The sequence below is a fragment of the Pteropus medius genome, unplaced genomic scaffold (assembly GCF_902729225.1).
Source record: "Pteropus medius unplaced genomic scaffold, Ma_sr-lr_union100, whole genome shotgun sequence".
NCBI classification, from domain to species: Eukaryota; Metazoa; Chordata; class Mammalia; order Chiroptera; family Pteropodidae; genus Pteropus; species Pteropus medius.
Window position 1 is genome coordinate 2,729,494 of NW_024340699.1, and position 27,251 is coordinate 2,756,744.

General features: G+C 42.5%; 1 protein-coding gene across 3 annotated transcripts in view; it reads right to left on the minus strand.

Annotated features, from left to right (window-relative positions):
- Window positions 1-19,098, minus strand: part of ATP10B (ATPase phospholipid transporting 10B (putative)) — a 135,486-nt gene extending 116,388 nt beyond the window's left edge. Inside the window, exons 1-2 of one of the 3 annotated variants that reach the window (XM_039877159.1) lie at window positions 19,031-19,098; window positions 7,612-7,679 (exon numbers count right to left, since the gene is read on the minus strand). The gene's annotated coding sequence lies outside the window, so the exon portion shown is untranslated. Of the gene's footprint in view, window positions 1-3,923; window positions 4,130-7,611; window positions 7,696-19,030 lie in introns of those variants that run through there. The other 2 variants (XM_039877174.1, XM_039877167.1) reach the window with 2 other exon arrangements.
- Between the last annotated feature and the right edge of the window lie 8,153 nt (window positions 19,099-27,251).

Here is a 27,251-nt window from a genome sequence, read left to right on the forward strand (position 1 = left end):
TTCGGTTTGTACATGGGCTTTGTTTAGAATGCACAGTGTTTTCGAAAAATATTTGATTTAGCTGCCACAATTTAAGGAATTGGATTCTACCTAAAACGCTGGAGTTCCAGTTTGTTTCTTTATCATTGAAGTAGGTAGGGGTCATTATAAAATCTACCTCCCAGACTTGACATGAGGACGAATTGCAAACGATCCACGAAAGCCCTCGGTATGAGCCTAGTGTTCAGAATATGCATCAAGAGCTGCTGTCCACAACAGCGCTCAAGCCAGCTGTCGGTCTCACCCACTAGTGCAGTTATAGCTCCCTCAATTCTCCGCGTTTGGAACCCTTGCTTTTAACCACGGTGGGAAAACAGATGATAAGTCTCACTCAGAGAGGAGCCCTGGGAGGGGGGGAGCGCGAGGGGAGGAATTATTCAGCATTAGGCTGGGGTGGGAATTGATCCATCTATGTAATCCTCAGAACCATGGGCTGAGGTCACTCGAGTTTTCCAACATACAAATCTCGTTTCTCAAACTAATCTGTAAGCACCTGTGGCGTGGGCCTGGCATCTCATGCCTCCGAACATTCACCACGTACTCTGTGGGATGACCAAGATCATTCATCCTTCTTTAGGAAAACGTGGCCCAGAGATGGGAGGTGAGTCGCCGCAGGTCACAGAGCAAGTGGCAAACCTGGACCATTACCTAAGGCTCTGTACCGGTGGTGGCAAACTGAGTGCTCATGACTGTTCCTAGTTTGCAGATGGACTTAGATGGGCCTGCACGATGCTTTGAAAAAAAAAGTTGCGAAGTTTTTAAAAAAATTGTGAGATTTCACGTACCAATCTGGAATCTTAGCTTCTCGTTACATCTGGCCTTCCTGGGCCTCAGTCCCACAAAGCAACAATGGCCAGCAGTCCCATTCATTGCTGTCCCGAAGACTCTGGGCTGAGGGGTGAGCCATCATTCTTCTGTTTTGTAGGCTATGTCACCTGCCTGGCCTCTGCAGGCATTTGGATTTGTAACCCTGAGTTCCAGACTAGTCCTTTTATAGCCTTCCCCTGTGCCTTCCACAGCAGTGCACTAAGTTAACCCGCTGAATAGCCTATAATGGATTGAATGGTGTCCCCCAACATATATGTCGAAGTCCTAACCCCTAGGACCTATGAATGTGACCTTATTTAGAAATAAGGTCTTTGCAGATATAATAAAATTAAGATGAGGCCATATTGCATTAGGCTGGCCTTACTCCAGTACGACGTGTCCTTGTAAGAAGAGAAGAGACACGGACCCGGACCCAGAGGGGAGGCAGCTGTGCAAAGAGGGAGGCAGATTGGACTTAGCTGACACGAGCCGAAGCACATCTGGGCCTCCCAGAAGCTGGCTGAGGTGAAGAGGGATCCTGCCCTGGAGGCTTTGGAGGGGACACGGCTCTGCAGACATTTTGATCTTGAATTTCTGGCCTCCAGAACTGTAGGAGAATACATTTCTGTTTTAAGCTATCTAGTTTGTGGTACTTTGTCATGGCCACCCTAGCATAGAGTCTTTCCATTTCCTGTTCTTACAGCTTGCTTTTATTTTTGTCCTCCCTTTTCTGCATCCTTCTCTCTTCTTATCCATCCTCTGGTACATCTCTATCATCCTTCACCCTGCCTGCCTCAGGTCCACTGAAGACTCTGAGTCTGGCTTATGTCTCCTGGGATGAAAAGGCTGCTGGGCCCAGTTCAGACTTTGCAAAATAGTAAGATGACAAGGGGGAATAACTCTCTCAGGTACTGATACGGCTCACGGCTGCGTGGTACAGCTGCTTGGCTGCCAGAAACAGTTGCAGGAACCTGAAATGTGCTATGCATCACCTTTGGAAGCTGTGAGAACAACAATCTTGCCTAGGACTTTGTGTGAACTGGCCCAGACACCTCCTCTCCCTCCCCAGCATCTCAAAATCAACTCCAGTAGCTCCTTAGCATTCAGCGCATCGCTCGCTGGTGAAGCTTAGACAGGCCGCTCGCTCCCTGCAAAGCAGGGCGCTGACAGCTTTTCTTTTCCCTTCCTCATTGCTTAATCTGTCCACTTCCTGATACTAATGGGTTTTTAAATGAGCCTAGGACAACTGATAGCATTTCCCAATTAAAACCAAATATCCTTCATCCACCCTCTACGCAGCCACTGAGTTCGAAGGCGTGTGGGGAGTACAGGCCCAGCTAGGCATCCCTCCCTAGCTCTCTGCCTCCTTCCCTCTCTGCAGAGATGCCCGCCCCCATGAGATCTGACTCCTGCAGAGGTGCTCAGAGATGCGGGAGTGACTTCTAGATGCTGGCTGAGATTTCTGAGCAGGAGAGTCTGAGAAAGGATTTTTCCAATCCTTTCTGACGTCAACTGGTTTCATAACCACTGGATTCAGATGCTTTCCTTAGGACAGGGAGAAATCCTTACGCAGCCATACAAATTCATAGCAGGTTTGAGAGACAGTAGGCTAAGAGTCTGGGGAAGCATATCCTCTTATTTTTTATTATTAAAAATTATTAGAAATGAAACAACGTTGCTACTAATTATTGAGTGCCTGCACTTTGCGGGGCCCCTTACAAAAATGATCGCTAATCCTTATAAGAACATTGGAGATGGATAATCTCTATTTTACAGATGAGGAAAAAGCCACAGAAGTTAAATGACTTATCCAAGACCACACGCCTGCTAAGTATCAGTGCTGAATCAAGGTAGTCTGACTCCAAATCCATGTTCTTTCTGCTACTCTAGGAATGACTTATTGCTACTTGCCGGCAGAAGCATGAGTTAAGCAAACATATTTGGGGACTGTGCTCAAGGCTACCTTAGAGCAGGAGTCCCCAAACCCTGGGCTGCAGACAGGTACTGGTCCGTGGCCTGTTAGGAACCGGGCCGCACAACAGGAGGTGAGCGGCAGGCAAGCTAGCGAAGTTTCACTTGGAGCAAGCCTGTGGACCACTAGACACAGAAAATAAATTCAGCATTGGACTTGCTGGAAGAGAGAAGAGAGCATAAGTGAGCACCTGTGAGGGTCATAGACGAAATCCTCTAGCCAGCCAGCTAGCCAGCCACCGCCGGAGACAGCTCACAGAGGCCACATCCTACGCCCACTCCTTCACGTCCCACCTCTGGCATTCTCAGTACAAATTTCTCCAAACCTGACTGAGGTTGAGCTCCACAAAAGCTAAGTTCCTGGATATCAGTACAAATAGCACCAGGGGAATTAAATTTCCTTCTTCCTCCAAGGCTAAGGATGACCTCCAATCACTCATGTGCAGGTAGCAGCCGTGAAGCAGCAGAAGGAAAGCAGTCAGACTTCATTTTTCACTTCTCTCTCTCTCTCTTTCATCCCCAATACGTTCTGTTGGTTCTTCTTAGAATTCCCAGAATATACCCACTCCAAAACCTCCACTGCCTCTAGTCTGTCTGATCCATCACTCACAGTCTTTCTCTCCATCATGATGGTTTGGCTCCAGAACCATCCTCTACTCTGCTGCAGGCAAGACACTGACTATGTTACAAATCTGCTTAATAGATTATCATGGCTCCTCATTGCCTTCCAGATAAATTGCAAGCCCTTCAATATGACGCATTATAAGATAACTCACAATTTAGCCCCAGATAACTTCTCCAGCCAAGCTTATCCTTCCTCCTAAGCCCTCTTGAGCTCCACTCCAGCCATAGTGAACCCCCTATATTCCCCCAGGTACCAGGTTTCTCTTTCCTCAAGGCCTCTGTACAATTTGCTCATTTAACCAGGGATGCCCAGGACTTTTTCACCCAGTCTCTCCTACTCGTTCTTCAGATGCCAATGTGGACATTTCCTGTGGGAAATCTACCCCCGACCCCAACACCTGTGTCAGCACCATCGGTCACCTGCTCCCATTGCCCCTCTGTACCCACGCTCAGGAAGAACACGCCCCTTATATTGTAATTACCTGTTTAGCTGTCTTTCTCTTCCAGACAGAGAGCTCTGAGGGGCTGCAGAGAGGCCACTATTAAGCATAGCACCAGGCACGTGGTGGGTACTCAATAAATATTTATTCCTTTCTTTTCCTTCCCTCTCAGTTTCATTGGTACTGACCATATCAGCCACAGTGAGTTCCTCTCAAACACATCCCCAGGGTCTGTCCCCAGGACCTTCCCTCCCCTTTTACCTCATGTTCTCCTCTCCTTTCCACTCAGAAAAAGTTGTTTCAGGCTCATGCCGTGAAATGTCACTTCAAAATATTTGACAAAAACAGAGAGAAGCTTAGCATTGTTTTCTGTTTCTCCTCCAGTCTTCCAGAGTGACAGGATGAACTGAGCATGTAGTGGATCTGAGTTGCCATGGTAACTGGTAAAGGTCTAGTCTTTTCACTTTCTTTGTAGGGGGGAAAATATATATCTTTTTTTCCCCCTCTATAACTAGCAAGAGATGAGGATTTATTTCACTGTCTGCTAGATACCTAATAGCCCAAAGGACTCATTCTCAATTACTTTGTGCTTTCATATCATTCTGAAACTCTGCTGCTGGTCAAAATGGTCCATCAGAACTAACACTGTCACTGGTACCATCCCCTTGGTTGTCACTTTGGAGTCTTACAAACCCTGGCAGGAAGAATTCTGAAATATTTGACATGAGGGGTCTGGAGAAGGGGGTGGGGTGGGGTGTGTGTGTGTGCGTGTGTGTGTGCGTGTGCGTGTTCACACACATGCATATGTGTCTGTGGTATGGGACAGGTAAAAGGGAAGATACGTTTCACATTTTTGTCCTTGCTTAACTAGGTCATTAGATGTGATGACTCAGGGACTCTGGACACGAAGCCTTACTACAAAGATCAGAAGTCCAGGATCAGGACGCACTCTCTAATTGATGGTATGTGTAGGAGTCTAAGACGCCTGCTCATAGACGTTTTTGACTCTAAGTAGGGCAGCCACATTTCCAATCTTAAGTAAAAAAAATATCATGTAAAAAGACATTTATACAGGCAAGAGACTAAAGATAAACTAGAGCCATCACACTCCAGGGGGCAGGTTTCCCCCATTTTTTTCCACAGAAAAGACAAAAACATGATTTCTTCCATTGGTAGAGCCTTTAGAGTTCTCTCACAGGGAACCTCACAGGGTTGTTTACCATTTGGGTCACCCGTGCTATGAGGTTGGCACAGTGGGTACTCTGCAGTCCAGAGAGGCTAAATGTCCTACCGAAAGTTGGCAAGCAAGCTCATGCCAGGCTCAGGAAGCATCCAGGTCTGCAAACTTGAAATCTGACTATCATACCCACCACACAAGGACTCTCTCTCAAGAGAGAACTGGGTTCTGACCGTAGCCACTTCCTTTGCATTCTGCCTCCACAGACCAAATATTTCATGGACAAAGCCTCGGGTGCTAGACATTTAAGTGGTTATTCTTCTAGAAGATTCTCTGTCCAAAGCCTACACCCATGTCGTGAGTTGAGTTTGCTACTGCTGATGTTCTAATCCTATTTTCTTCTAACAGCAACCAAGTGTGGTCAGTACTAACATGATCTTGATTTTAAAAATGAAGAGAAGGGCTCAGAAAGGTTAAGTTCCTAGCCCAAGGTCAAAGAATTAATAATTTATAGAACCAAATATGAAGAGAAAAGGAAAGAAGGAAGGGAAGAAAGGAAAACTCTCTTGGGTAAATCTTTTACATACCACGTTCTGGGCCCTGTGCCAGGCACTTTCACAAACAGGATCTGATTTAATCTCACAGCATCCCTGTGAGCGGGTATTTATTCTATGCACAAAGAAACTGAGGTTCAAAGAGGTTAGACTGCATTCTGGAGATGCAGCAAGTATGTAGCAAAGCAGGACTATCAGCCCAGTTCTACCTAGTCAGGCAAAGTTTGTGCCCTTGACCTTTTCAAGATGTTATCTTCCACATGTAGCATAAGTCACATCAATTTTGAAAGGCTACAGGGGAAAGAAGGCTATGAGATGCTTAGTTCCTTGTGTATAGATGTGGGGCATAAGGACACAGGAATTCTTAAATAAGGTCCAGCAAATGTTCTAGCATGTTCAGTGTAATGATGGACTCAGTCGTGTTGGTGAAAGGCCATGGCTCTCCATCACTAATGAGCTGCGTGATACTGAGCAAATTGTCCACCCTTGGTCTTCTATTTTTCATATGTGAAAGTTGGTGGTTGGATTAGATCAGTAATGGCAGAAAGATTTCAAATCACATGTCAATGCTGATTAATAAACTTGTAATGGTTGCCTAGAACTCTGTGTTGTGAAAGGCTCAAAGATTGCATCTATGCCATGATCCTTTAGTGATCTTTGCCTTAGAGATTATATAGGGCATTGGAGGTGGGAATGGGGGCATACATGTCATAGACTGCCATTGCAAGACTGATGAATAATAAACATTTATAGTTTTAACATCTTTGTTAATGTACTCAGTCTGTTGCAAAGCTCATCATTTTCTGCTTTATGAATTATATTTACATGCAAGATTTATATTTTGCTTCAGTAATAAATTCTCATGCTCTGTGTGGATCTCAAAGGTCAAGCTATAAGGAAGAACCAATTAGTGAAGTTCTTTTGCTGAATGAACCCATTTTCTTCCTCTCCTGCCCCACGAAGATTCATGGACTTCAATTATTACAAAGTTTACTTGTATCTTTTCAGAAAAAATCTTGAAAACTTTATCTCCCTTTTCTTAGCCGTTGCAATGATTAGAAGAATCATTGATGACAGGATTGGAAAAATAATTTTTTGATTTATTGAAAACTTTAGAATTTTTCACTTTGGAAAGTAGGCAGCTTAAAGGCAATGTGATTGAAATAGATAAAAGCATAACCCGTGAAGTCAAGGGATTGTGGGTTTTCTGTGATATATACAAATATGATGAAGAAGCATCTTTGGAAAACTGAGTGAAGAAATGTACTTTAGTACAGAAGTTTTCAAAGTATGATCTGAAGAACATTTTGGGTTTCTTGGAAGTACTTCAGGGGCAGCTGTAGGGGGACAGGAGTAAGTGTGGGGTTTGGCTTGGTGGCCAATGCCTTCATTTCTCAGTCTCTACCCTTAGCTCTTGTCGTTTTCTGCTTTATGAATTATATTTACATACAAGAATTAGTGTGAGTGAATATAACGAATGTGAAAAATATGCATTTAGATAAACAAAAGTACCATTTCACATAGTAGTCAAATAAATTACTGAATCCATTACATTAAGAAGAGCTCCAGAGGACTGCTAAGGACAAAATCATCAATTAGAACCATTTGGACCATTTTTCAGTGGGTAAGCCCAAAGATACCTAATATTACAGTGAGGAAATACCATGCCCTTTTAGGATATATATATATATATACTTTAGGTGGCACTCAGTCTAAATTCTTAGCCTCGAAATTGCTCTTGTGTAGATGGCACAATGCTTGTTTTGAATACTCTTTCTAGAATCACCCTTGTGTTTACATAGAAAATAGCATGTTTGCTCCTGAGCTGGTAGGAGGATTGAAGAAGTAGCAAATATGCAGAATTAAGTTTGATTTACAAAGCAGCATCACTGACATACATGATAATTAAAACCTCACATTAGTTATTACTCTATTTGGTTTGCTTAGCAAACCACACATGCATATGAGCACACACAAGGAAAAAAAGTGTCATTCTTACTGTGATCTCAAGAATGTTTCGCTTTTGTTGGAAAAACTTCAGGGATGGTTGGAAGGACAGAAGTTGTTCTGAAAACCAAAAAGAGACGGAGAGTTTTTAAATGAACGATGCCTACCATTTATCTAACACCTATGACGTGGCACTGGTCATAACAAATAACTGCAATAATAATGCTGATGGCAGCTAACATTTATTGGGTGCTCATCTTGTGCCAGGTGCTGTTGTAAATGTTTTATATGTATTAACTAATATAACCCATATAACAGCTTTAGAAAGTAGGTGTTTTAATCGTCCCAATTTTTAGAGAAGGAAACTGAGGCACAGAGTAATACAAAGTAAGTGGCAAGGTCAGGATTGAAATGTGGGCTGTCCGGCTTCGGATTCCATGATCCAAAAGACTATTCCACGGCTTTTTGTTGTTTAAAGTTCTTTCAAGAAAATATCTCATTAAACCCTTACAACAATTATCCCACTTCACAGAAGAGAAAACTGAGGTTCACAGAAGTTAAGAAACTTGGTTAATGTCACACAACTAAGAAATTATACAAACAGGCTTTTGGTCCAGATTTGAGTCCAAAGTTTGTGATAATTTCTACTACAGCAGGCAGCCTCTCATGGATAATATAAACTATAGCCACTATATTTTATATATACAGACGTAGAGAGAACTGAAGGTAAGATGACAAACTCTTAGAGCACCATCATCATCTTCCCAAACACCATCCATGTAAATTCCTAACTCTTAAACGCATGGTTAATCTCTACCCAAGAAGAAGGTTGCTGGGAAATAAATCTGTTTTGATGAATTGCGGTCTTTGTGTGGTTCATGATTTTGTTTCTAGGTCAGGAAAGAGACACTGAAAAGTCAAAACAAATAAGCTTTCGAAGCCATGTAATCGGGGCACAAATGAAGATGTGGAATGGAACTGAAGGATGATGTATCGCAAGCTTCTGTGGAAGTGAAGCATGTGCTCAGACACTGAGTTTTAGCAGGTTGGGTGTTGTATGACCTCCAAGCTTCACCTTTGACTCCTAAATGATGGGTGTAACTCCATCTGTACTTAATGATGAAGATTACCCAAGAAGAGGCCATTGATGTCACCAATGGGCAATTTCCCAGCAGTTGTTGCCTTCTCAGTTCTTTGTGGATGGGCCGGCTGACCACTAAATGACTGGACCAGTAGAATCTCCCTAGAGATGACAGAGGTCAGGAGACCCCACTGGGCTGACACTGAAAGAGGTAGGCAGTCCCGTGGCCACTGCAGTTAGCGCTATGGGGATAAAAACAGATGCTGTGCTTTGGGTGTCAGCTCTTCGAATGGGGAAAGGGAGCTAAGGACCCAGACCTGTCCTCTTTGCCACAGACCCACGTTATTTCACTTTCATTTTCTACAGCTTTGAGGTATATTTAATGTACAATAAACTACATATATTTAAAGTATACAGTTTGATGAGTTTGACATACGTATTCATGAAATCATCATTTCAATCAAGATAATGATCCTACCTCTCTCTCCAAAAGTTTCCTTTTGCCCCTTTATAAGTCCACATCCCCCTCACCATCCCTATCCTCCAAGCAACCACTGATTTGCTTTCTGACCTATAGATTATGCGCATTTTCTAAAAATTTTTATAAATGAAATCGTAGAGTGTATATGCTTCGCTTTTTTTGCTGGGGGTGTGCGTCTGGCTTCTTTTACTCAGTATAAATATTTTGAGGTTCATTTATCTTGTGTGTATCAGTAATTTATTCCTTTTGTTGTATGGATATACATAATTTGTGTATTTACCTGTCGATGGACATTTGAGTTGTTTTTAGTTTTTGGCTGTTACAAATAAAGCTGCTCTGAATGTTTGTCTATAAGTCTTTGTATGGATATATTTCTCTTTTCTCTTGGGGAAATACATAGGAGGCAAATGGCTGGATTGAATAGTGGGTATATGTTTAATGTATTTTTTTAAGAAAATGCCAGATGGTTTCACGAAATGATTTTACCATTTTGCATTCCCATTGGGCGTAAGAGTTCCAGTTGCTTTGCATTCTTGACAATACTTGGCATGGTCAGTCTTTTTAGTTTTTGACCATTCCAGGAGGTTGTAGTGGTATCTCACGGTGGCTTTAATTTGCATGTCCTTAATGACTAAAGACGCTGCACATATTTTCACGTGTTTTTGCCATCTGTAAATTTTTTTGTGTGTGAAATGTCTGTTCAAACTTTTTCTGTAATTTTTAAAAATGGATTGTCTTATTATTAAAAGAGTCTTTTAGATATTTTAGATATGCCATTTTGGATATATGTCATGCAAATTTTTTCCCCAGTCTATAACTTGCTTTTTAATTTTTATAACAGTGTCTTTTTTAAGTGCAAAATTTTAAATTTTATGAAATCTGAATTAACTTTTTTGTCTTTTACAGTTTACACTTTTGTGTATTATTTAAGAAATTTGCCAAGTCCAAGGTCACTAAGATTTTCTCTTAGGTTTTTTTCTAAAGCTTTTGTAATTTTTTTTATCTCACATTTAGGTTTACGATCAATTTGAAGTTAATTTTTGTTTATGGTGTGAAGTAATGTGCAAGGTTTATTTTTTTGCATATGATTATCCAATTGTTCTAGCATCATTTATTGAAATCTTTTTTCCTATTGAATTTTCTTGTTACCTTTGCCAAAATCAATTGACTATGGATGGAGATATAGATATATATATCTATATATATATATAGGTATAGATATATATATAGATATATATATATAGATAGAGATATATATAGATATATATATCTATATCTCCACTCATCCATCCATTTCTGGACTCCGTGTTTTGTTCTATTAATCTATGTGCACAGACTTACATTCAACATGAATGTAGTCATTGCTTTCCTTGAAGGGTTTGATTGTTAGATTCTTTTATTGGCTTTAAAAGTAGTCATGGTCAAATCAAGTGACAATAGAGGAGATAACATACACGGGTAGGGACCATATTGGGTTAATGTTCACTGGAGTATAAACTTTGAGAGAATAGAGACATTGTATTTTTCATGAGTGGACTGAAAGCTTAGACATGCGATGACTGAAAGATAGTTGAAACAGGGCTAGGTAATCTAGGACCTAGTGCTGGCTTTGTTGTTCACTTGTATTTGATCTTGGGTAGTTCACTTAGTCTTCTAGGCCTCCAATTTTAGAAAAGGGGAATATTAAAGCAGTTAGGTAATAGAAGACTAGAGAGTCAGTGTGGTAAGGATGGGGGTGTATATAAGATGGAGGGGATAGACAAGACATTATTGCTCTCTCTAGACAGCTAAAGGTTAATGTAGAAAGCAGTTCGATTTATTTTGTGTAGCAACAGAGCAGGATTTCCCAGTCGGTACTACTGACATTTTAGGCAGAATGCTTCTTTGCTGTGGGGTGATTCTTTCTTGTGTACTGTAGGATGCTGAGGAGCATCCCTGGCCTCTATGAAGAGGGGAAGCAGCACTCCTCTCCCAAGTGTGGCAACTCAGTTGTCGCCAGCCACTGTCACATGTCTACGGGGACAAAAGCACCATGGTTGAGAAACATTGCTATAGAGGGTACGAATGATATTCAGTGCAGTAGGCTATAGGGGGACAATATTTTCAGTAGCAGAAAGAACTTAATCGTGGTCAGAATTACCAACAGTAGACAAACTGCCAAGGGCGGGAGTGGGGATGATAGTGAATTTTCTAATACTGTATGTCGACAGTAGGCTGTATGTCACAGTGGGTATTTAGATACTGGATAGACGAAGCAGGTAAAACCTGACCTTTCTAAGCCTCAGTTTTCTCATCTGTAACCTGGCTATAATTATGCCAACAACACAGGGCTCCGTGAAAAATAAGGTGATGTACATAAAACATTTCTAACAGCACCTAGCACCTGGTATATACTTAAGACACGGTGAGTATTGTTATTATTGCAGAGGCAGAAACACCTGCACTCCAGAAACACTTCCCTACATCAGAAAGCTTCTGCTCAGTACTTTCGCAAGGGAAGGGAAGATGCTTACCTGACTGAGCAAAGCACTGACACAAAGCCACTAGTGGTGACCTACCGTTATCTGACTAACTTGAAAAGCTTCAGCCTCTTTCTTACACTTCTGTCTTCCTGTGTCTGTGTGGTGAGCGAATACAGGCAGCCCTGGCCGCTATGGGAAAAGCTGCAGGCCTCTCATCTTTTTCTGATTCAGTATCCCCAGATGGGTGAGTGGACCTGGGCTCCCGTTAAGACCTGGTCACCTCTTTTTTTCTACTGATATGTTTTGAAATATAAGGACTAAGATTTAGATGTGGAAAGAGAGGGAGAAGGGAGAGAGAAAGTCCAGGTAAGAATAATAATTGGGGCCTCAGCAAGCCCTGTGATTCATCCTACTCTTTTTATTAGAGGTCTGCAACATTTCCCCGCTATCAGTAACGTAGTACTTTGCATCCCGTTTACTGTTAGGCATTGTACACGCATTTCCTTGGGAAACTGATAAAGGGGTAGGATGATTAGCAGAATTGGATTCGGTTCTCTTAGGGTCCCAGATTATAACTACAGAATAACCATCAAATCAGCAACCAAACCCATAATAATTGAAATTATGATTGTTAGAGTTCTACCAATAAAACATTTATGCTCAAGAATCTGTAAAAACAGGTTGGACGTGCCTTTCAGCGTCCTTTTAAGATCTAATTAAGTTTGCCTTATTATCTGACTTTGCGTAAAATTCTAGGCACAGACACCATTAAATATTTTGCACCCTTCATGATAAGGAAAGCCCTGTTTGGTATCTGTCTGGTGGCTCAATCTCCGTTAGAATTTTTCAGAGCTTCTTCTGGAATGACAATTCACATTTTGAATAACACCAGAGGCCTTAAATTATGTTATGCAAAAAACACAGGTAAGCATGATAACTTATTCCAAGGCTCTAACCCTGATAATGAGAGAATAAATTTGTCACCCATGAATGATATAACCATAATGATCTTTCACTGAATGCACAAGAAGAAAACAAAACAGCCAGTTTTTTTTTTTTTAAGATTCTTGCTGCATCGTGAGTTTTACTGAACCCAGTAAGGCCTGGGTGAACATCTGAGGTCTTTCTAAATCTGGTCTTTCAAAACATCAGAGCGTATGTTTCTCAGACACCGCTAGCAACAGGCTGTACAAGAACAGTCGATCTGTCTGTACCAAGGGAAATACATCTGTCCGCTCTTTCTTATACGTACTCCTTCCTCTTCTATCATGCAAACAGTTCATTATCCACCTTCTGTCCTCATGAAGGGCTATGTTTCTTCTAGAAGCACCTTCCTCCAGGAGGAAATCTAAATGCTGTACCTTTTTCCTTAATTCTGCTTCTCGTGGGACTATAGTAATGCCTCCCCATGTCTGCTCTGGCTCTGCACCAGAATTTGCTTGTTAATAGGAATTCTGGGGTCCTCGGGCACCCGCTAACATTACTGTCACAGCCACAACTGCAAGAGGCAGCATCGTGACCACGCTCAGAGCGGGTTGGGCCCGGTCTTCAGCGTTTCACAAACGTTCTCTGAGCTGCATCCTTAGACAGCAGAAGAAAGTACCAGCAGTTTTAAGATATGACTCCAAAATTCTAAACATCAAGACAGGGATCAATTTCTCTCCTTATTCTAGGCAAACTGTGCAGTCTGAGCATCTGCTACTCTCAGAACATAAGTCAACACCTCCGCGTACTGCTAACAGACACTCTTAGAATGACGGTGTTGGTATGTCAGTGAAAGGAGCTGTGATTGGGTTTTAAATTGTGAGCATGTGACTTGAAGTAATAACTGAGCAGGCTAGAATCCTGCTTGTCCCAAAACCTTGTTTCCTGTGTATTCTCAAAGATAAAATGTCCCTGGGTAAAAGGTACAGGGACTGCCTCTCATGCCCCAATCAGCAATGATGAGGATTTTCTGCTTCCCAGGCAAGGGTTCCCATCTTTTTGAATTACACGACACAATAAAACTTCCAATGAAATCTTGGGAGCTGATCCAGGATTGTCAAGATTTCACTTTCTCAAGTAAAACCCCAAACCCAAACCCAAACCACCTTCACTTTCACTGGGCTTTCACTCAGTTAAAGTCATTAGGAAGGACATGATCTTAGAGTAAAGGATAGTCGCTTAAATACATTGAAGTTCATGAAAAACACGTTACATTTTCTTAATTTTTCTCATTTTTTTGAAAACTGACTCGAGGGCAACAAAGGTTCTCTTTCACCCACACAGACACATTCGCCCAGGACCCGGTGAAAGGCAGGGGGATTTGATGGGATTTTCCAAGCCCAGGATCCATATTCTCACCTCCGCTTTTTCCCCAAGGAAGCGCTGCTTTGGGCAACATGAGAAAACCCCTTTTCTCTGACTGAATACTCCTAAGCTGTCAGGCACTGAGCTTAGTGCTTACCTGTATTTTAATACATAAAAATAAATAGTAGGAGTATTTTTACCCCGTAATGAACCTGTGCTTCAGAGAAATGAAGAAACTTGTCTGAGCTCATAGTGACCTTTAATGGTAATTCTGGCATTTGAACCCATGTCTGTCAAACTCCAAAAGCTTTGATTTGGAATTAAATCTCTGTGGCTGTGAAATGAATGATAGCTATCACTTCAGTAGAAGCTAAAATGGCTTTTAATGTGGGGAAACCACGCTCTCAGAAAACCAAAAAATAAAAGGGTACCTTGACTGGTTCTGGTCCCCAAAATATTAGAACCTTGATCATTTCACGTAAACCTGGAAACCCTAACAAAGCAACTCAGTCCCAGACGTTTGCTACGCTGATGTCCCGGAAAATGTCCTGACCTTTATGAATATGGTGATCTCATGAACAAGTTGCTGTTTTCCTGCCAGGAACAGATACATAAGCTTGGTATGCTCAGTGATTTTGCAGTATATTCCCTAAATACTTGTGTTTTGCATTTGGTGAACCTGACTTTCAAAAGTGTGACTTCCTTGCATTCCTTGCAGATAAACTTTTTCTTTTCTGTCCTGAATGTTTCTGTTTCTCAGTATTTCTGTCATTTCACAGTTTTCCAGGTTTTCTTGGGTGATTTCGCTTATCCTATCTGAGGTTAGTCCCCCCAGATCTCCTCCCCAAGTACATGAGTCTCTTTCCCTTCTTCCGGTGAGGCCAACCAATTTTCCACGATGGGGTTCTGGTCGTTGACACGGCCTTCATCGCTTTCCTCCACCTCCCATCATTGTTGTTATTTATTGAGCATTTGCTACATGTCTGGGATTCTTCTAAATCCTTTACACATTTTGCCTCCTTTAATCTTCATTCTTTCTGGAATGCATATGGCATAGTCACAATTATTACCCTCCCTCCCTTTTTTTTTTTTTTTTTTTTGATAAAAGGGAAGTCTAAGATTTAGACGGATCATGTTATTTATCTAAAGTCATATGGTTGGAAAATGGTGGAGCTGAGAATGTAAGCCGGATTTGTCCATAATCCATGGCGTTAGCTGCTTTATACATTCTTTCCTCTTTATCTGGAAGACTTTCTACAGTTTCTCAGATTGTTCATACTCAAGGCCCAAAGCGAAGTCTTGAGTATGAAAACGTTTTTCCTGGGCCACAGGAATTCCCTCTCCTTGAGCTCCTCAGTACCACTCTATTATGCATTATCCTGCTTTGCATCATTTGCCACTATGTTACACATGCCCCTTCTTCTCAGTTAAAATGTAAACTAGCTGGAATTCCATAGTGTGCAAGAGATAACTAGGAAACCATGCAAGCCATCTAAGAGCATCCTGGCTTTTATAGCCAGTGAACATACGGACAGGTGAGCTTTCCCAGCAAGTTACCCAGGACGGGCCCAGAGCTGTGAGAACATCCAGAAGGATGCATTCGGGAAGTTAATGGGTCTCGGGGGCAACAGTACCTCAGCTGGCGTATTATTCATTCTTTCCACAAATGCTTATTGAGCATGTAAGCTATGTTGGACACTGTAAGAGGTAGTGGGGACACAGTGGGAAATAAAACAGATGTTATGGGCGAGGCTCCGTAAAATGGGGACCTCGGTCTTGAGCTGGCGCTCTAGGCATGGGAAAGGGGTGTCGCCGATGTCACAGAGACACAGTGCTCATGAGGCCACTCTGACTACCTCCTGTCACATTTGCCTCCCTCTTGGTGGCAGGTTTTCACCTCCTGTGGCACGTTGGAAGATAGATGGGGTTAGAGTGATATAGAAGAGGGAAGATGATCGTTTAAATCCTTGGCAAATTTCATTGTCTTTATAAATTCGAATCTTTCCTAGAGCCCCAGCTCTTTTCCCTCTCCCTGGTTTCCAAGATCGCTCTGGAGCCAAGCTTCCCTTCTAAGGGCTGTATTCGTTATGGAAATCAACAGAAGAGGTGAAATGTGCCTTGCAGAGGGAACGGTGCAGGGTACCTGGAATTGAGATGGGGTCCACATTTCACAATGTGGCACATTCTACGAGGCCCACACAATTGCTCTATTAAATTAAATGACTGCAGTCTTCATCTGCACTGGTAATCTCCAGATGGGCTGGGTTCCTTTACAGCCAATAGCCTGAAGGTGTGACAATAAGCACCCGCCGTCCATGCCAGATGTCAGGGCCTAATTAAAATATAGAAGAAAGTGCTCTTCCCCAGGTACTGAGCATCAGCGTGGCGGTGGGTAAGGCAGAGAATCTAATTCTAGTTGTAGCAGCAAATGGTTGCAAGAAATCCACCTCCTGAGAACCACTTAGCCAGAAGTGGAAAGTCAAAAACACTGGAGCTATCTCATTCTCCTGCTCAACATCATTTTCTGTTGGTTACCGTCATGCAATGAGTGTGGCTATTTTTTTTTTTTTTTTAGACCAAATGGGGAGTCAGAGTTAAGGATCTCAGCTTGATATTCAGATCCTGGAGTTATACTCGCCCCAGTTATGAGCATGTGTACAGTTCATAACTGTGCCCTTGTGTGCAGCCATATCATGTGGATTCTGAGACAGGTTCTAAGGGCTTAAGAGAAAAGAGACCTGAAAAGCTGTCTCAGAACAGCTCGTGTGTCTCCTCTCTCCTTCCCTCCCTGCTTCCCGCTCTTCCTCCCTCTCTCCCTACCCCTGGATTCCCACTTGCCAGTCTCTCTTGCTCTGAGTTTCTGTCTTTTCTTTTCGGCTTTCTCCCCCACCCCCAGGCACCTCCTCACCTGCCTCCTTCCCATTGCCTCCATTTCTTGTCGTGATGTGAAAAGTATGAGCCTTAGAATTAGAAAGATCTGACTGTGAGTTCTAGCTTTGGCATAGTTTCATTGTGTTTTAACTAAACCCGTTTTTCCTCCCCTATTCCTTGGTCTTAGTTTAAACATCAGATAAATTCAATTTCCAAGCACTCTCTCCAAAAACAAAATTAAATTGTTTAAAATCTGGGTAGCTCCCAGTTCGTTTCCTCAGTTCAGGGACTTCAAGGAGCACTGTCTTTCGTTTAGAAGGGGGCTTTTCATATCCTTGCTGCAGTATTCCTCAACACGTGTAATTTTTCTCTCTAATGTTATACACGGTAATTTTGCTCAATACACTTTTAACAGTTACGCATTTATTTTTAACATGAACTTAGCAAAAAACAAATCAAATATATTAAAACTATGATCTTCTGGATAAGAAAAAAGTTGATTTAAAAGATTATGTGGTATGCAGGTAGTATGAAAAGATGCTGAGCATTTAGGGTAAAAATCATGAAGGTGGTACTGGAATGAATGAACGAATGCACTCTTAGAAAGGCATTGCCGTAGGCTCTGTATTCACATGGTCACTGCCCATTGGGTGGATAACACACACTAGGTCCACACTTACGTTGTGGACCAGTGTTTCTCCTTTTAGTCACCCTGCTATACAGTTACTGAGTGGTTACACATCTACCCACAGAGAGAGAGCTAGGACTGAATGATGGCTTTGGCCTCACTTCTGGAGCCACACACCTTCTACTATCCCATGATGCCCCAGAAGTAGTAGCCGTGTCTGCACCTGGTCAACTTGCAAGAGATGACAGCTGTTCATCGCATTATCATTTACATAAAACATACCCTTAAACTCTCAGGTAAGCCCTGCATGGTAAATGTTCATCTCTTTCCTTTTCAGGTGATAAAATACAAAAAAAAAAAAAAGTTAAGTGACAGCCAGTATTGAGGAGTAATTGGGATTATTTCTAGACTGTCTAATAATGTGTTACCATTAACATCTTTAACCCTCATTCCTGCTAAGTGTTGGCCGAGGGTCTTGGGTGTCTCACACGTGGGGTGTGACTATAGCGCGGTGAGAATAACCTTTAAAGAGTCATTTTACAAGCTGTAAATAAAAAGAAAGTCACTCTCATTATTTTACTGTCTCACCTTGTTTTGACCCAAGTCAGAGTTGATGAGAAAATGTATTCGTGGTAGGAAGAATTTTAACAAAGTCCCCAAGGTTTCTGGCTTCTCATCTACATACGCCTTCTTCTCCCATTCGATCGAACACCAGTCTAGGTACTGCTGCGAAGGGGTTTGGCAGATGTAATTCAGGTCCCAAAGCAGCCGACCTTAAAATAGATTATCCTGGGTAAGTCTCACTAATCAGGCGAGTCCCTCAGAGGGACTGGGCTCTCCATGGCAAGAGAGATGCAGAGTGTGAGAGGGATAGGATGGGGGAGAGATTTTCCATTGCTGACTTTGAATATGGATCGATAGAGACACATGGCAAAGAATGCAGGTGACCTTTAGGGACAACTAGCAAGAAAACGGGGACTGCAGTACCATAATTGCAAGGACCTGAATTTGCCAACGATTTGAAGAAACTTGAAAGTGGCTCTGGAAAGGAACACAGCCCAGTAAAAATTTCAGCCTGGTAAAACCCTGAGGAGAAAACCCAGCCATGCCTTCCCTGGACCCTCAGAAAATGTAACATAATAAACGGGCGCTGCTTTAAGCTAAGTTTCTGGTAATTTGTTACACAGCGATAAAAAGCTAACACAGTACTGAAAGGCCTAAATGGTAGCTATATTATATAAATGTATTATTATTATTATTATTATTATTATTATTATTATTATTATATAAATGCACTCAGCTGAATCAGTCACTATATTTTCCATCCTTAGACTGGAGTACATTTTACTGCTTATAAAAACCGAATCACAGCATAATAGTAATTATAACAATATCTAACATTCGTGAACAATTATGTTGTGTTCATTGCACTAAGTGCCTTTCATGCGTTAAATCATTGAATCTTTGCCATCTTCGGAAGCAGGCACATTATGATCCTTTATCTTATAACTGAGGAAACTAGAGCACAGAAAAATACTGAAAGCAACAAGTGTTCTGTTATCGAAAGAAACGTCATTATTAACAGTAATGACATTTGTTAAAAACAACTTTTGCTTCCTGTAGAAAGGTAGAAATCTTCCACCTTTCTTTTGTACATACCTTTATGCTCATCTCAGATCTGTGATCTCCACCCCCAAGCTGACCTTTCCTCGTTCTCACAATGGTGATAAATACGAATAAGAGTATCATCCTCCCAGGATGGCTGAAGTTAGTTATCTCAAGACTCAGCACGTTTCTTGGCACATGGTCAACTCTTAGGGAGAAGTAGGGTCCAACACGTGTCATCCAGTACGGGGTTGTGTGACAATTTGCTTTTCTGGTTTGATCATTTTCTACTGGGCACAATGCCTATCGTACAGGGAGCCACCTGGCAATGCTGTCTGTGGGATAGAGCTGTGATGCTGGGCTACAGCCTTGTGTCCTAAAAAGCCGGCTTTCCTTGAGGCAAGTCGGCGATGCTTTAACACTTACACAGATTCCCAAATTTCCCTGGTTTTGTGGTTCAAACTGAACCACAGAGTAAGTCCTTAGGCAGAAATCTGTTGATGGCTCAAAATAGTTGCTAACACATCGGAGACAGGGACCACGTGTATCACACTTGAGACAATCAGCCATGAACACTGTCTCATTCTTTCCTTAATTTTCTTGTCACCTTGACTTGTTGAGAAAGCCATCGGATTGGAAATCAGAAAGAGTGAGTGTGTTTGTTGTTGTTGTTGCTGTTTTTATTTGCTAATTAGCTTTATGGTTCTGTGACCCTCAGGCTCTTTTAGGGCTAAGGTCAGTGACTCTCTAAAATCCTTCTGAGGACTGATGCTAGTCTGATTGCTTAAGAATCACCTGTGGAGCTTGGTCTCTATCCTCATAGATTTTGAAAAATAGTTATAGTCTTTGCTAATGGAAGTACTTTAACCAGCTCTGTAGCTGCATAATCAAAGGAGAAGGGAGGTCCTTGAGGTTGAGAGCATAAAAGCAGGCTGCATGGGATAGAAATGTCTGGGGCTCAGCCATTTGCATCTTTACAAAGCACCTTATGTGGTGGTGAAGCTTGGCCAGATCTGGGGTCATCTAGGCGAGGTGATTTCTGGAGTCATTTCCAGTTCTGTTAGAATGAAACCATTACAACTAGATGGCCCATTTATTCAGCTAAATATTTTAAGTGCCACTTGTTAGGCACATTTTCAGTTCCATCTTATAGTTGAGGAATTACTGACTCAGAGCATTCAATATTTTTCCAGTGTCGCACAGTTCATGAGTGGCAGATCTCGGCCTTGCATCTCATACTACCTGACTCCTGACCACCTGCTACACTTTATTCAGCAGTGTAATGACATGCTCTGGGGGCACGGGTTTCAAGGTGCCAGAAACATTCACCTCTGTTCCAGCAATTTCTGTTCCAGACATCCCCATCCCATGCAGCCTGACCTCCAGCTCATCTGATGTGTAATTGCCCAATCTGTCTAGGTGAAAACTCAGTGTTTCCATGAGCAATGACCAGAACTACTTTTCAAAAAACCCGCATGGTGGGCCTGAAGGCTCTTGGGCCATCTGCCACTGTAAAGACTCACAGAAACTTTTGTAGAATCATCGCAGATACACACTTTTCTGTTAATCGTCATATGGACTCTTGATTCAGGGTTTTCCTCCTCGGGTAGGAAGATGCACTCCAGACTTTATAAGCGCTCTGACTGAGGGTGATGTTTTCCCCCGTCGTGGTTCATCACTCATAGAACATGGGCAAAGTACATGACATTGGTCTTCATTTTCGCCCCATGGGAAAAGCGACTAGAGGTCCTGGCAACTTAATGCCTGCTAATCAGGATGGAGGCCCTCCCAGGTCGTGCCGGCTGTGCAGGGTGCCCTGCATGCATGCTGAGATCTGCCCTAAGTGTGCACTAGGAGCAGAGAGATCAGAGTTCTGGTTCCATTTTTTTCCATCAAATTGCTGCATGACTTTGGGCAGACCTCACAACTTGTCTGGATATTCAGAGTTTGCACGTGTGTAAAGTGAGTTAAAATATCCTGTGTCCCCTCCCATGGTGCTGTGAGGCTCAAGTGAGACACACGATCAGCGAACCCTCAGAAAGGGTGACGTCCTTCGCAATATCTTGTTCCGTCAACTATTCTCGGCCTTCTCAGCACAATCCTCGGCTGTTCTTCATGTTTTTCCGCGGTGACTGTCCATCTTGGGAGGCAGATGGGGAGGTGACCCATGAAGGGCTTATTGCTTTAGATTCCTTAATTCTAGGTTGGAAGCAAGAGCACAAACCTAGCCTCCGTTTTGGCGGCATGCTCCGTTTGGTAAGTAACACAGACCTGAACTCAGGCTCCATCTATGTTTGGCTTTGTTTGAGAAAGGTAAGGCCTCTTTGTTTTCTGCAGGAAGCCTCTCTTCTCTGCCTTGTTTTCACTCCTTGTCAACCCTCTCACAGTGCCTCAGGGGTTGCAGATCCTCCTTCTCTGGCTGGTAACTGCCAGCCAGGAAAACAGCCAGCAAATGGAGGGAATCGGTCTGGCAGCATTTTACTTATTGCCAGCATCACTGGCTCCCCGGACTCACCAGGCACCTTGTGGAGATTCAGATGAATCTTCTGAATCAGGGAGGCGGAAATAAGTTTGTTCAACTCCTTTGAATACAGCTTTCTCTGTGATGTGTAGCAATTCTGCAGAAGTCACCGGGCTGTTGCTGTGTTTATCAGCCAGGCTCCTAGGCTCTATTCCTGCCCATACTTTCTCAGGCCATGCCTGTTTGCACCCAAGCAAGTCAAGCTCCATTTCCACAGGCTGAAGGGGGCCAGTATCAGCCAGTATGGCTGACCTAATGGTGCTTGCCCTTGGAGGCAGGGGTCCTTGAAAATGCAACTAAATAGAAGCGAGGCAGAGTTGGTTGGTTTAAATCCTGCCACCTGATTTTAATTAGATAGTGCCTGATTTCTTTGCTTTTGTGGCTAAATGTCTCTTCTATTCTTTTTGTTTGTTTGTTTGTTTGTTTGGTTTTTGTTTTATTTTTTGCTCTCGGAGGGTAACGAGAGGAGCTCAGGGCACAAAAAATGAGACATACCTTATATGTGATTATGTATGGGCTGTAGTGGTGACATAGCTTTTTGTTCTAGCTCACAAGTCACCCTGCCTCCTTGGTAATAATGTAATGAACTGTGCTGGTCTGCTGCCTGAACGCAAATCCCAGCTCAACCATTTTCTAGCTACATGACCTTGACAAGTCATTCTGCTTTCTACAGTAACAGTAACAGCATCACAGGGTTACGGGGAAGATTAAATGAGCACCTGATAAATAAGAGCCATTGCAGTTACTGTCAAGAGTATTTGGGGAGCATTTTAACTAGGTGCCTGGGGCAGCTTCACAAAGGCGGTGGGTGAGAGGTATGCCAAGGAGCTCCATCCATCTCATTAGACTGCCAGCTCCATGAAGACCAAGGTTGTGTCCTCCTTACTTGCTGCTCTATTCCCAGTGCTTGGACATAGGAGGCGCCTAATATCTGGAGAATTAATGAGGTAGATGCACATAAGTTTAAATCCCAGTTCTGCTACTTTTGGTATTGGACAAGTGATTGACCTTCTCTGCTTCTGACTTTGCACATTTGTAAAACAGGAAGAACCAATCTTGCGGAGACAGCTCCACGAATAGCCTGTAGCACTGGGCTAGGTACTTCCCATGGGCTACCAAGTTTGATCTTCACAACAGCCCCTTTGAGGTTGGTGTGGTTACTGTTTTGAATTTTTTTTTTTTTTCCAATCACATAACTAATGTTCAGAGAGATCAAGAATGTGCCAGGGTGACACAGCTACTGAGAGATGGAGATGAGATTCCAAGCCAACTAGACTGGCCCCAGGTCCCACATTCTTCATCATGATGTCCATGTCTCATATAGATTCCAGGAAAAAACTCAAATGTAGCTGCTGCCACTGCTGTTATTAAGGAGTAACCCCCTACCTCTCCCGCTCCCCATGACACTGGGCAGAAGGCACGATATAGTCAACCCAGTCATCTGTGTGCTTATAACGATTGGTTCACATGTGAAAAATCTTGCCTGGTCAGAACTCCGAGGCTGAGATTTCAGTGTGCGTCTGTCACCCTGTCCAGAATACTGATTTGAAAAGCAAAGCAGACGCATGTGTTCAGAAGGCATTTCAGTTGGGCAACTGTGAATAGTTCCCATTTGCAGCTGGCCAGGAAGGCAAGAGGAAGGGGTGGATTTCCACATCTGGTGAATTTTGAGTGATCTGACAACATGGGCACCAAATAAAATAAGGCAGATGCCTGAGCCGGATATACCTCCCTCTCTCCATACATGATGGCAAATCACAAAGTTGGGAAAAGCTAGAGACGGAGGGGATCTCAGAGGTCATCTAGTCTTGCTGAGGAAAGAGGACCAGAGAGGCAGGGAGGGTCAATGGCAGAAGGGACAGTGACAAAGGGTTGCTGATAAAGGTCTGCTCCAACACCCCCTAGAGTGGGCACCTCCGCTTTACACCTGCCCGGTATTCAATCCCCCATTTTCTGGTGATGATATCTTCATTTAGGGAACTGCCCACACTGTAACCTGAAAGCTGGCACTCTTTCCCCACACCCTGCTGCCACTGTTCAAGGCCCCCCACCGCCCTGGATAAATCCTGTTAGCTCGTCCACGGCAGAGCCCTCACACTGGTTTCCCAGAGTACACTGGGAAACTCAGAGATGGGGGATGGAGATGTGGTTTCCTTAGTCTTCCGGAAAAGTCACGTACTATATTAAGACTTAGTAGCATTGTGGTACCTCAATGCTGTGGTACCAAGTATTGGAGCAAGGAGAGCCTGTCAGAGAATTACATAGGAAAACTACATATGTCCCTATTAATTATTCAGTGTCACTCTCTGACCTGGTCCAAACAATGACTACATGGTTTTTAAGTGTTCAGACACCACCACTGAAAGCCAAGTGCTTTCCAAAAACAGTTCTCTAAAGGACTATCTATTGCAGTATTGTTTATAAGATCAGAAGATTGTAATCAACATAAGTATCCATCTGTAGGAGACTGCTTACATAAGTTCTGGTGCATTCATGCTACAGAATACCATGAGTTCACTAAGATAAATAAGAAAGTGTTATATGTAGTAATGTAACACCATCTCTCAGAAACGGTAGGTAGAAAAAAACCCCAAGGTATAGAACAGTGTATCTACCATTTGAGTTACAAAAAAAATAAAGGGCATCCACATTTGTATCTGGATGGACACACACTCTCACTGGATGGATACACACATACAGAGTGCTTATTCTAGGGGAGGAGTAGAGAGAGTTTGAAGATAGTCTCTGCAGAAACCTTGTCACTAAATATCCACACTGAATTAAACATGGTTTTACCAAGTACACAAATTACCTATTAAATACACATATAATTTTTAGACAATAATAAATAGGTCTTTATAAAATATGGAGCCTCGGTTGGAAATTGCATCTGAACTTTTCTCCATCCCTTAAGATTGATCAGGAAAGAAATTTAAAAGCATTTTTTTTTTCTTCCACAGTGAAGCCCTACAGCTCTGAGGCTGGAAGAAGGCTGCTCTAATCCTGCAATGCCCTTCCTTAAGTGACTTGATGACACCAAGTGAGAGGAAGGAGTTGTCTGAACTTATACTCATTCAAAATTTCTCCTAACACTCACCATGGGGTGCAGAGGAGGCTGACAGTTTCTCCCTATTTTAAGTGGTTGGGCAGCGGAAGCTTCCAGCTGTATCTCCAATCAGCCCACTGGACTATCCTTTAGGGAGTCACAGATCATAGGGTGTCATGGCCAGAAGGGTGTCAGCTCGGTGGCCTCCACTGTGGGAGTTATCCCAGCGGAGGGCAAGACGATCCACTGTGGTGTGAATAAAAGAATTTTAATTCATAATATTTTTAAAAGTAAGCTTTACTTATATTGAATTATAGATTAAGATGTACTTTATAAATGCATACGCATCTAGAAAGGGTATATTCTGAAAGTTTTTGTTATTAGGGGTTCATGGTCAAAACATTTTGAAGACCACTCAGTAGAATAAGTCTAGAGATGGCAAGAGGCATTGTGACAATGACGTCAGCTTTAAAGTCAGATAGATGTGGGTAAAAGTCTCAGCTCTGTCCCTTGTTAGTTGTGTCATCTTGAATAAATGACTGCATTTCTATGCCTGTTTCCTCACTTGTAGAAATGGGATAATAATAGTATGTATTTTAAGAGGTCATGGTAAAGATCAAGTGGAGTAAAGCGTTTATGGCAGGTCCCAATGATTCACACCCCTGGGCAGTCCCCTCTCCTCGGGTAGACATGGTGACTCACATTTAATAAACACAAGAGGCAAAGGTGATAGGAAAACACTTCTATAACTAGGTTACAAAAGACTGTGACTTTCCTCTCGCTAGCATTCTCTCTCACTCCTCCTGCATATCTGTCCGATCAAGAGGGTAATCTGGCGAGGAACTGAGGACAGTCTCTGGACAATGGCCAGTGAGGAACTGAGACCCTCAAGGCAGCAGCTCTTGAGCAACTCAAAGCTGTCAATAACCACATGGGTGAACTTGGAAGCGGACCCTTCCCCCATCAAGCCTTTGAGTAAGACTGCAGCCTTGGCTGAGAACTTGATTGTGTCTTTGTGGGAAACTCTGAGACAGAGAACCAGGAAAGAAGCTCAAAGATCCCCAATGCACAGAAACTGTGAAATAAATATTATTCTTTTAAACCACAAAGATTTGGGGTAATTTGTTATTCAGCAATATAGATAACTGAGGCAGCATGCAAGTAACTTGGCACTGCATGGCATGCAAATATTTAGTAAATGTGGTATGAAACATTCTGTGGCTGACGTATACCTCTGTCTTTATTCCATAGCCATAGCAGACATCACTGAACAATCGCAAAATATTTTTTTTTCTGGTAAACCCAGATGTAGCCTCAGAATCCTTCTAAAAACAGAACTCTAGAAAGCTATCAATTCCTCGGACAAAATTTATTTGCCAACCCTAATCTAGTTAATGCTTCTTATCATTTCACTCTTCCTCATCTGAAATATTTCATTAATGGGAAACCAAGTCTTTCTTTCATCATGAGAGGTGTCGACTACCACCTATTAGAACAAATCTATAAAAGTATATAAGTTATAAATGGCTGGTATCAATGTTGTCCCAAGAGCAGATTCTGCTTGAGGTAAGGGTTAAAGAGAGTCTCAGAGTACCGGGAACCTTAAAAGAACAGAGGAGATAAGCCTAGACAGAGCAGTTGGGAGCACCAAAGATTATCTTATCTTAGCCCTCATTTCTGCCATGGATTGGCTTTATTGTAGGGCTGCCATTTTGAACAAATGAGGAAATGGATGGAGAAATTGCTTTAGAAATGAAATGCTCCAAGGAATAGTAGTTTTTAAATAGAGAAAATATCCTTTATATTGGCACGGAAGATTATTTTTGCATAACATGATAATGGTGTAAGGTATTGAAATAATGCACTTTTAATTACTCTCTACTTCACATGTGCTTCATTTCATTGGTTAAAGCAGGGAGATATTTTGGAAACAGGAAGATATCTGGGAGAAGGACTTTGACAGATTGTCCTTGAGCTCTACGATGTGCCTACCAAATATCCGAGGGTCTTGAGAGCATATATGACTCACTGGGCCTGGGATTCTGCATTTTTAAGGAGCTACCAGGTGATGCTAATGCTGCTGGTCTCCAGACTTCACTTTGATCAGCCAGAGAGCAATCTCTTCCTCCTTGGGGACAGCTGATAGATTTCCAGGGTCAACACTACACCAAGCCCAGCAGCCCAAGAAGCAGTCAGTCAGTGACGGGTGCAGGGTGCCTCTGCTCAGTTCGCTCTTTTGCTGAGCACAAAACTGCAGGTGGACATGAAGTGAGGTAGGGAGCATGAAAACCACCCTTACTGCTCTGGAAAGGATGGACAAGAATTCGAGAAACTTAGATAAAATCCTGAATGGCATGACAGGAAACATTTTTGGAAAGAGAAAAGGCAAATAAATGTCATTTATGGAAAGAGAAAAAAAGAAATCTCATCTTTGCAGCGTGTTTTGGAGCACATTGAACTGGAACAACATTACAGAACGCATCCATTTTGCAACAGCTAGAGTTTAGTATAAAGCCCCATCTCTAAGTCCATCCCTTCTGTGATTATCATAATCTCACAGAACCTCATCTTGCTTAGAAAGGGAAGTAAAAATAAGTTGAACGCTGGTCATAAACATGGTTGACCCTAAAGTCAGGGATCGAGTGAATTATGGTAAAGATAGATCCTGACCGGAAGAGGTAGCCGTCTACAATACCCTGCTCCCTGCA